Below are 10234 nucleotides of genomic sequence, written 5' to 3' on the forward strand. Positions count from 1 at the left end.
TTCATCTTTGGTCCTGCGTTTGCCTACACTTCACCCGCGCTGAGTAATACTGAGGCAAAACAAACAGACAACGAGAGCGAGGTAGGCAAAGGAAGAAGGTTGCGGGAGCGACTTGCTCGCTTTATCCAACTCTTGTCATGATTGCACTTCAGCCTACCTACAAGAAACAAAACATCCGATGCGCGCGCGGTACGTGGAAAACGTCGACATCCATTTGTACAGAAAAGCAAGCACACTCAGTACAGCGGTTTACGGTCGCAGATTCTGCATCTTGGCAGTTTAGCAAGACAAATGCAAGGCCTACCTAGAAGAGCAAAAAGCGAAGTTGTAGCATTTTCCAGCGGTTGCCGAACGTCCCAGGATTGTGAAGACAGGACCGAGTATTTGTGGCTTTTCGGTAGAGTATCTTGCGCTGTTTCGCGACGCAAGACAATTAAGGGGTCATGAAGCACCCCTTGGCTGATTGAAAAAACACATCCTGCGGAAAGCTGACACGGCTATGAACTGCTCTGCCAAATATTACAGTCGTGCGCGCCGCGAAATGGCCACAAGCGGAGCGCGAAGTTGCCGTTTCCCCAGGCACCCTCTTTTCAAACAGAGGCCGGTTCTCACTCTCGTCGGTGGGCGGGGCGTCTGTCCGCTGTACGTCGCAAGAGACATAGCATGCTTATTGGCCGATAGCCGACGTAAATCGAGAGCGGCGTTCGGATCAGATGCGCTTCTTGCCGCGGGGTGCCGCTACTTGCCGGCGCCGCACTCCTCAGTACACGGTAGCCGCACTCGCGCAAGCGAATCACAGCGGGAGAGCGATCGCGTTTCATGACGCGCGCTGGCGTAACTTCTTTCACCCATGCCATCCCTCCCTGTCTAGCTTCCAGTGCGCTCGCCGGCACGAGAAAAGAGAGAAAGCGCCGGGAGCGTGCGCCAAACCCCCGTAACTCCGCTGATTCTTGACGGATTCGAGAAATTTTTGCGGCAATCGATTCGGGAGGCAGTACAATCCGATACTGAGGCCATTAGATCATTACTTGGAAAAGTGGTTCATGACCCCTTTAAGTGTACGCAAGACAACGCGCACTCTGCTTGAGCCATAGAAAGTTGAGGTAACGAAACAGTCAGTACCATAACGCTATTGGCCTCGAGGAGTTACGGAGTCGCCCTCTATCGGACGCGCCTCGATTGCGTGCTAGGCAGGATACCGCGGCGCGCTTCCCATAGGTTTTGCTGTCGGCGCTGCACTAAAACACATCGCGGAAGCCCTCCAGGACATTTCTGTAAGTACTTTCGAAACTAATTATGTTCTTTGGTATGAAAATAACAATTTTCGATTAACAGAAACCACAAGATAGCTTACAGTCGCTGTGTTTTTGCAGAAAACGGAGCGCCCGCTTCAAGCGGTCACCGCGATGGAGACGCCTGAGCTGGCTTCTTGCGTGAAAGGTAGGTAGTCGCTGAGTGCAAACTATGTGAAATATCTTGTTAGAGTTGACTGTCTGTATAACCAAACGGAGCATAACAGTCTCACGGGTTCGCGGCGACCGACGGTGCGTCTGCATGTATGTCCGTACTCGTGGTTTCGCTTTCGCTGCCAGCGTGTTTCGGCACCGTGCTGTGTACTTTAGGCCGCATAATATAAGAATTTGTGAGTACAAAAATAGGTATTGTTGTGCGGGCGCTATCAGAGCAGTTAACAAACACTTTCGTTACAACTACGACTTGTGCGTCTATGGCAACTTGTGATATGTGCCGTCCCGACGATTCGGTTTTTTTTTTCCGGTCTAAATTCGTGTACATTTCAATGTCATTTGGCAAGTTGCCTCGCACTGCATATTGATCGGCCTTCTCTACGAGCAATTGCTGCTGCTTCTATTTCTTAATTCAGTGCATTCGTTTCATTCGGTGCTCACAGAGAGCGTGATAAAATGCGCTGCCTTTTTTAATGTGTTCCTTAATTATCATTCCCTTTGTATCGCAGTGAACTTGCCGCTCTCTGCAATCAACAGATTCATTGAGCAAAGCTTCACCACATCGAGATTGTTGGTTGAAGGAGAGGCAGTGTACGAGGCCAAGCATGTCGTTGCATGCAACGTGAAGGATAGAAAGAATGTACAGTACGTTCGCCGGACTGTACTACAAACGTTGGCGGTAAACAAGGACCCGCACGAAATTGAAGTGACGGTGAAAGAGAGAGAAGTGAGTGGAGCAACCTGCAGCTGCAAAGCAGGGTAACAACAACGCGTAAAGAGTAAAATGCAAAATTTTTAATGCGCAGCACTATTTAACGAGTACCGCAGCGATTTCGGCAGCAGTGCCGTGTCTAACGGAAAAATCGTGGCATCTTTCCCACATAAATAAATATGGCTCCAAGAAATTAACGACAAGGGGTTAGAGAGTAACACAAATAAATTTGGGGGTTAGACGGGGTTGGGGAACTCGGACGTTTTGGCAGAAACCAGCATTAAAAAAAGAAAAAGAAAGAAAAAGTACTAAACATAGGAAGAGAACGGTACGAGCCAACTACCTATTAGGAGACAATTCACTGAATTTCTGTAGCTGTTTCAAGCATGTATTACATTAAAACGTGCAATTTTTAGTAAGCTATGCTTTTATACTTTGAGCTCAATTTAAACCACCTTAAATTTATTGAACAATTTGACCACTTTTTGTTATGTTCACTAGGACAACCACAAAAAACTTCCCCTGCTTTCCTTGACTTCAGTATCTGCTGGCTTCATACGGTCGTGATTAACGAAAATTGGACCCGTGGGTTACCCTTCTCAATTAGAATTTAAGTATTCTGCAAACACGAGTAAAACGATCAGGAACCTAGTGCATGTCTGTGAGTTGAAAAAAGCCCCCGACTAAATATGATTGCAATATCCTATTGTGCTTGTCTATGTCGAAAACCAAATGTCATTTCAGTGGATGCATATGGCTGTTAGTACGGTATATTGCTTCATTCAGATATATATAATCTAACAGTTGGTTTTACATGTCTTCATTCAGGCTGCACAAATGCAAGCACATGATTGCACTACTACTACACATTAATGCAAGAGAGACCTTTGACATCCTGTCATCTACTGATCTTCCTCAGCTGTGGGGAAAAGAGCTGAAGACAAGCATCAAAGAGAAATATGCACCAAGGAAGGTTGTGGACCTTTCCTGTTCAAAGAAGGTAAACAGTAATTCCTTTCAACTTTACTAATTTCAAAATTGAAAGTCATAGCAGCCATAAAATAAGGCAACGAAGTCAAAGTGAGATATGTTTATTCCTGAAATGTTTAGGTGAACAACATCCACGTAGAGCTGCCTTCTGAGGACATCTTGAAGAGGCTGCTGCACGGTTTACCATACAGTTCTACAGCATTCCGTGTCACAGTGAAAGCAGTAAGCATACGCGTACTACTATTAGATATGACTGGCTACCATTATTTGTGTAAAGATAATGCCAACCACAAGAAACCCTACAACCCATTGCGGCAGAGAACATATTTGGGTCGGCTTGCACATTATAAAACCGCTTGAGCTATTTGCACTAGCTGATGCTGTTAACACTCTGTGCAAGCCACACAGAGAGAATTATTGCAACTACACAAGGTCGTAGCCAGGGACTTTGTTTCAGGGGCTTCGATACCTCTATATGTACGTATGTGTATGTTATTACCTGTATGTGGATACGTACACATAGAAAATTACAGAAGGGTTCGGACCCCCCAACTTACCTTTGGATGCACCAATGCTGCTGCATCTTGCTTACTGCAAACAACAGACCGAGATGCTTTGATACTTGCAGTGTCATGCCATTCAGTAGCACCGCTAAAATTACTGTTTCCAAATACCAGTGGACTTCAACACACTTCACTGAAGTGGCAAGCCTGACTACAGGCACTTCCATATACATTACGTAATGTTATCTTCACATTTTGGTGCTGGTTGCCACAAGCATACATTCCATAGGTACGAGTTAGAATTTTCTATGCATGCACCACACACTGATGCTGCAGGAAGATATTAAAGCAACATTGTTTAACTATGTCTATCTCTGCTATCATGGCTTGTAAACTTTCTGCCAGCTGCGCATTGAAGCAGATGCTTACAAGAAAACACAGACAAATGAAGTTCTGGTAATTAGACAACTGTATTTATTACCAACGCAGTGCATGTCATGAATGAAATCATAATACAGAAACCACTTATAAAAACTGTAAGCATAATGTGCAGTCACAGTCATAGTGTATGACATGTACATTATTGTACAAGCTTATTATGTGCAATGAGCAAAAACTATTCTGCATAAGTTGTGTCAGCGGTGTCTCGACTGGGGCTAGTTGGTATGGCGTGACTGCAGAGTGTATTGCGGCACTGCACACACAAAGTGGCAAATACATTAACATGGTGTCTACTTGTTTCTTGTTTTTCATCGTAAGTTTCATTTGTGAACCACCTTTGCAGCACAATTGACCATACAATCATATGTTGCCACTTTCTCACGTTACAGGCATGATTTTTGGCTCTTACGCAATGTATTTTCATTCCAGGAAACCACAAGCATACAGCAGATGCAGCCAGCAGCCCCTCTACAAGTGGTAAAGAAGCCTGCAGTGCTGCAGATGCAGCAAATACAAGCACAGTGTCAAATGAACACTGTTCAGATGTAGAAATATCAGAGCAACATAAGGAAGTACCCAGTGAAGCAAGGCCACCAGCACTGACAGAAGCTGTCATCAAAGCAGTAGAAGCAAGGGCACTCTCAACAGAAGACATTTATTTACAATTGCAGCAGACGTATACACAATCAAACATTCAAACAATTACGCACCTGACAAGAGAACAGGCGGACTCACAATATTGGATGCTCTACAGAAAAGGACTCATAACAGCATCTATTGCTTATTCTGTGTACAATACACTAAAAACAAAAATGGGCCCCCATGACGTGCGCTCACTGCTTAAGTCAGTGTTGAGGGAACAAAACAGTGCAAACTCCAGCTATGTCAAGAGGAATCGTGCTTGAAAGAACAGCAAATGACTTCTACTTAGCCACAACAACACACCAAAATGTAAAACTAGCAAGCATGGGCCTTGTAATTTTCAAAGAACACCCTTGTATTGGAGCAAGTCCAGATGGACTTGTAACCTGCAACTGCTGTGTTGCCAGAGTGCTAGAAGTGAAATGCCCAGTTAATTTGGAAAGGTTTCGGACAAAGGAGCTCACAAAACTAAGCAATGGCAATTTCACCCTTAAAAAAAACAAGTAGATACTTCTGCCAAATACAAGTTCAAATGGGAGTTTTGGGAGTAGAGAAAGCTGATTTTTTTTGTTTTCCAGGACAGCGAAAATGCCTTGCTGCTAACTTTTGATTTTGATGAAGGCTTTTTTAGCAATGTTGTCGAGCGAGCTCTATATTTTTTTAAGTCTTATGTCGTCCCGTACGTAACTCATTATAGGGCATAAGATGTAACAGTTACTTTTAACCTTGAACAGAAAATTGATCACAAAGGTGAAGACTGTAAGGATGACATTACATTCATTGTGATGGCACTATTGAGCTCCATCATGCGTAATCTGCAACAAAATGGTTGTATAGGTAGCATTTTTACATTGAAAAAGTGTTTTCATGCATGTTTGTGTTTACATTTAAACCACTGTTTGCAAATGTAAGAACATGGGCATCTACAGATTCTCTGTACAGTGCGAATAATGACCAAAAATAAATGACAGCTTGTTTATGTGGCTTCTCTGTTGTGCATTCTGCTATCTTAAAAATAATTTCCTAATTTAAAAAGTTGTCATCATTGAAGATTGGCCTAGAAAGGTTAACAATTCCAGCTATGATCTGCACAATGTCATCAATAAAAGGAAAAAGCTCTATTCCTATGTTTCCATCCAAAATCTTGAATAATTTCATTCGTTGGATTGCCCTTTCCACGTGAACTCGTGCTGCAGCAATGTTTTGATTCCTTTCGGCATCACCTTTTGAAAGCTGCTTTTTGTTCCTTAAGAAAGGTGGACGTACCATTGTAACGTGATGTTCAAGGCATAATTTGTCAATCAGAAAACCCTTATCTACCATAACACTGTCTATGGAAGGTAGGAACTTCTCCAGCACTTTAGATTCTTTAGTTATGAAGGAATCGGATGCCCTTCATCCGTAGGCTTGGCTGACATAGCTGATGAGTCCTCCTGGAGTCTCACAGACAAGAATTTTAGCTGTATATGTGCCCTTATACCAACTATATGTCAGCAACTGAGATTCCATGTCCTTGGGCCTTTGTAGTGGAATCTCAGTACAGTCAAGTACTGCCCGAACAGTGGTGTAATCTTTAAAGTATACAGTCAAATTGTCAATGACAGCTTCTTTTGTAGGCCAATATACTGCCTTGCGCAGTATTGCTGCAAGGACAGTCACGCTTACTTTAAAGATGTCGGCTGCAGTGGTGCGGTGAACACCAAAGAGCACACCTAAAACTGAAAATGTGAGGTTGTGCTGCAACTTCATAAATGTGAGCAGCACAGCATCTTCATTTGAAATGCAAAACCCCTTAGCATGTGCAAGTAGTCTACAATCTGTGTACAGGTCGCACAAGTTGTAGAATAGCTGGAAACAGGGTAGACCAGAAAGCACATTGAGGGCTTTTTCATCCTGTATAGTTGAAATGCTTAGTGGCTGGTTTCGCACTGCATCAAGGGTGCCGACTTGGATGCCAATGTCGTGAGTAATTGTGAGGACCTCGGCAGGTATGGCTGAAGTAAAAAATGATTATTATTCCGGCTGTTCCCATCAATTAAAAATACAGATTAACCGTGTTCTTAACAAACCTTGGCTACAGCTCTCACTTGGATCTTCTCCATCCTCAATATGGACAGCGAGGGAAGTGGTGCTGGCCTGAGGCTCATCAACAGCCAGTGTTGTGGGATCACCTTTCTGGAAAGCCTCAGCCAGAGGTCTGTCCTCTGTAAATGAGAAGCACTGATTAAAATTTGCCTGTGCTTACCTAAAGCACATAGCACATTACCTACAACAAATATTAAACATAGCAACTTGATCCATCACTAGTTCTAGACATACGGGGATGAACATATATTACTACAGTGCAGCAACACATTTCAAGCCAAAGGCAGAGATGTTTGCGTTCTTTTGCTTCCAACTAGAATTCCATTAATAGTGGTTAGTTTGTGTGCCTCCTGTTTTTATGATACATGCTTCATGACTGCCTACAAAGAAAGGTGGCATTTACTTTTGTGATCTTACTATTTTATGGCCTGTAGAAAAATTCTCACAAGTACTGATGCGGTATCTATAGCCACTTACAAGTTGACATATGCTCGTCTAGTCATGTTATACAATCGTTTGAAAAGTTGAAGCATATTTTTTATACAGGTGCACGAGCTGTTCCTCCAGGGTATTAGCTGACAGCCACATTTATTACAGTACAGACAACTACATATTGCATCACAACACAAACGCTTGGTGAAGACTTCAGGATCTTGGCACATTTATCACAACATTGTGAGTCATCTATGCATCACAACCAAGACATGGCAGCATAACTTCCCTTACATGCTTGCACTTATTTCAATGTGCAGGTGCGACTCGTTTTTCTTGACATGATGACATCATAAGAAATGGTTGGGCATTGCACAACTGGTTTTGCATATTGGGAAAAATATTTATTCTGTGTACATGCTCTAACCATAATTCCTTGCATTTACTGTGTTTTGAATACTACATGTATGGAGTTCTTGCCAACACCCTAAAACTCAACAACCATTCTGCTCTGGACTCCAAGAAAAGGTAAATGAAATACCCATGCGCATTCGGCACATTGCATGTATCATGAAGTACGACATAAAAATGCTTGTTTGGCACTGGCATACCCATGAATTGCGAAAACCAGGAAAGGCCAGACGAACAGCAAACATGCCTTACAGGCTTGTTTGCTGTATTGGTACACATTCCAATTGAAAATTCAGCCTATGTATCAATAAAACCAGGCACAATTCATTTACGCAGAAGTAAATTGCCATTGCACGCAGGGAGCATCACTAGGAAAAACGAATATGCCTTGCAGTTAATCATTTGCGAAAACCTCAGCTCACATGGAAATTCGCCGCTTTTAAGCATGCAGTGTTTAGTGCAGGAGAACGCAAGCTTGGCTGAAAGAATGTTATTGCCAACATCAGCCAAACACGTCAGCCGCAGTGTTTGACTCGCCATGTGAGCTGAGTACATCCACCAGCAAACGTCGTATGGCTTATTAAAGCGAAAGCCTTAATAAGCCATACGACGGGCAGGGGATGATGAATACATCGACTGACGAGAAAAAGAAGGTGGCTTTCGCCTTCTCCTCGTCTTAGGCGATTGCATAAGGGGCCCTGTGAGTTTTTAATCCAATGTATCTAAACAATGACTTACGTATCTGCAGCCGATTTCGTGGACGTGGAGCCCGGGGCTGACGATCGAGAGGTCGCACGGAAGGTTCTGCGATGGTATCGCACCTGGTAATAGGTAGCGCCTTTTCCATCCTGCGGATATGAGCACTATTAGTCGGCGGGAAGCGCGCGCGAGCGATCGTCTCACTGCGCACTGTCTGCTACTCACCGAACAGCGCAGCACCGACGCAGTAGCGAAAGTCTTCGTCGCGGAAGTGCTTGTTGCACACACGACTCGTAGCCGATGGCTGCTTGCCGGTTCTAAGCTTCACAATCCACGCTTCGCGCAATTTCTTGTCCCGCGGGTACCGGTGCAGGCTGACACCGATCTCTGTTGCGTATGTCCGGCACTGCGGCACCGAGCAGTAGAGCACCATGTTCGTAGCCTCGTGGGGCCCCAACTCCTATTACAATGGCTTCGACTGTGCTCGATATGCGAAAAAACATCCGCAGCTGAACAGACGCAGCGCAGGTGTGACTTGAAACTTTCGTTTTCAAAGCACGCGGCAGCGCTCCAGAAGCAGCCGACGCGGCCGCTGAGACCACGTGATCCTGCCAAGGACGTCACGCCGATGGTGGCGCCGGCATTTCCAGTGGTGGGCCTCGAGGCCAATAGCCACGGCCGATTGGAAAGGCGCGCGAGCGTTTCGTCTACGGCCTTCGCAATGCGTCTGTTTCCACCTCCCGCCGCACCGCCGTGTTGTCGCTGCGACCCTGCGTTGCGTTCGCGACTGCGGTTGGTTCCCGACTACGCAAAAGTAGACGTGAGTGTGCAGTCGCGTCCTTCTCGGCAAGCAGCGAGTAAGCAAGCAGCAAGCAAAAAAAACCGCCAGATCCCACGCATTGTGGGAATCGATGTAATTCGATGTAGCCAGCAAAGAGCTGCATACATCGTCTTGTCTGTCACTGAGGAAAATGCGTGCAACTCATGTTATTTATGTTCGTTACACACTAACGTCGCGCAATACCAATTGCGGGGTAGTCCAAGCTAGCGAAACGGCCGCCAGCGCACCATAAGCGTGGCACGTAAGTCATGCTGTACATGACATGCGTGTCATGATTTTCAGGTTAACTCGTGTTATTTATCTTCGTCACACAGTCACGTCATGCAATACCAATTTCGGGATAGATCAAGCTAGCGAAACGGCCACCAGCGCACCATGAGCGTTGCACGTAAGTGATGCTGCACATGACGTGTGTGTCATGATTTTCACGTTAACTCGTGTTATTTATGTCCGTTACACAGTAACGTCGCGCCATACCAATTTCGGGGTAGATCAAGCTGGCGAAACGGCCGCCAGCGCACCATTATCGTGGCACGTAAGTCATGCTGTACATGACATGCGTGTCACGATTTCCATATTAGCTAGTGTTATTTACGTTCGTCACACAGTCACGTCGCAAGATACCAATTTCGGTGTATATAAAGCTAGCGAAACGGCCGCCAGCGCACCCACGAGCGCGGCACATAAGTCATGTTGTACATGACATGCTTGTCATGATTTTCATGTTAAGTCATGTTATTTATGTTTGTCACACAGTCACGTCGCGCAATACTAACTACGGGGTAGATCAAGCTAGCGAAACGGCCGCCAGCGTACCATGAGCGTGGCACGTAAGTGATGCTGTACATGACATGCGTGTCATAATTTTCACGTTAACTCGTGTTATTTATGTTCGTTGCACAGTATCTTAACGCGATACCAATTTCAGGGTAGATCAAGCCAGGAAACGGCCGCCAGCGCATCATGAGCGTGGCACATATGTCATGCTGTGCATGACATGCGTGTCAGGGTT

At 45.0% G+C, this 10234-nt stretch overlaps 1 pseudogene; it reads right to left on the reverse strand.

Moving 5' to 3' along the window:
* Positions 1-5777: 5777 nt before the first annotated feature.
* LOC119395022 (uncharacterized) lies at positions 5778-6958 on the reverse strand (annotated as a pseudogene).
* Between the last annotated feature and the right edge of the window lie 3276 nt (positions 6959-10234).

Source organism: Rhipicephalus sanguineus, chromosome 5, assembly GCF_013339695.2.
Source record: "Rhipicephalus sanguineus isolate Rsan-2018 chromosome 5, BIME_Rsan_1.4, whole genome shotgun sequence".
Classification (NCBI taxonomy): Eukaryota; Metazoa; Arthropoda; class Arachnida; order Ixodida; family Ixodidae; genus Rhipicephalus; species Rhipicephalus sanguineus.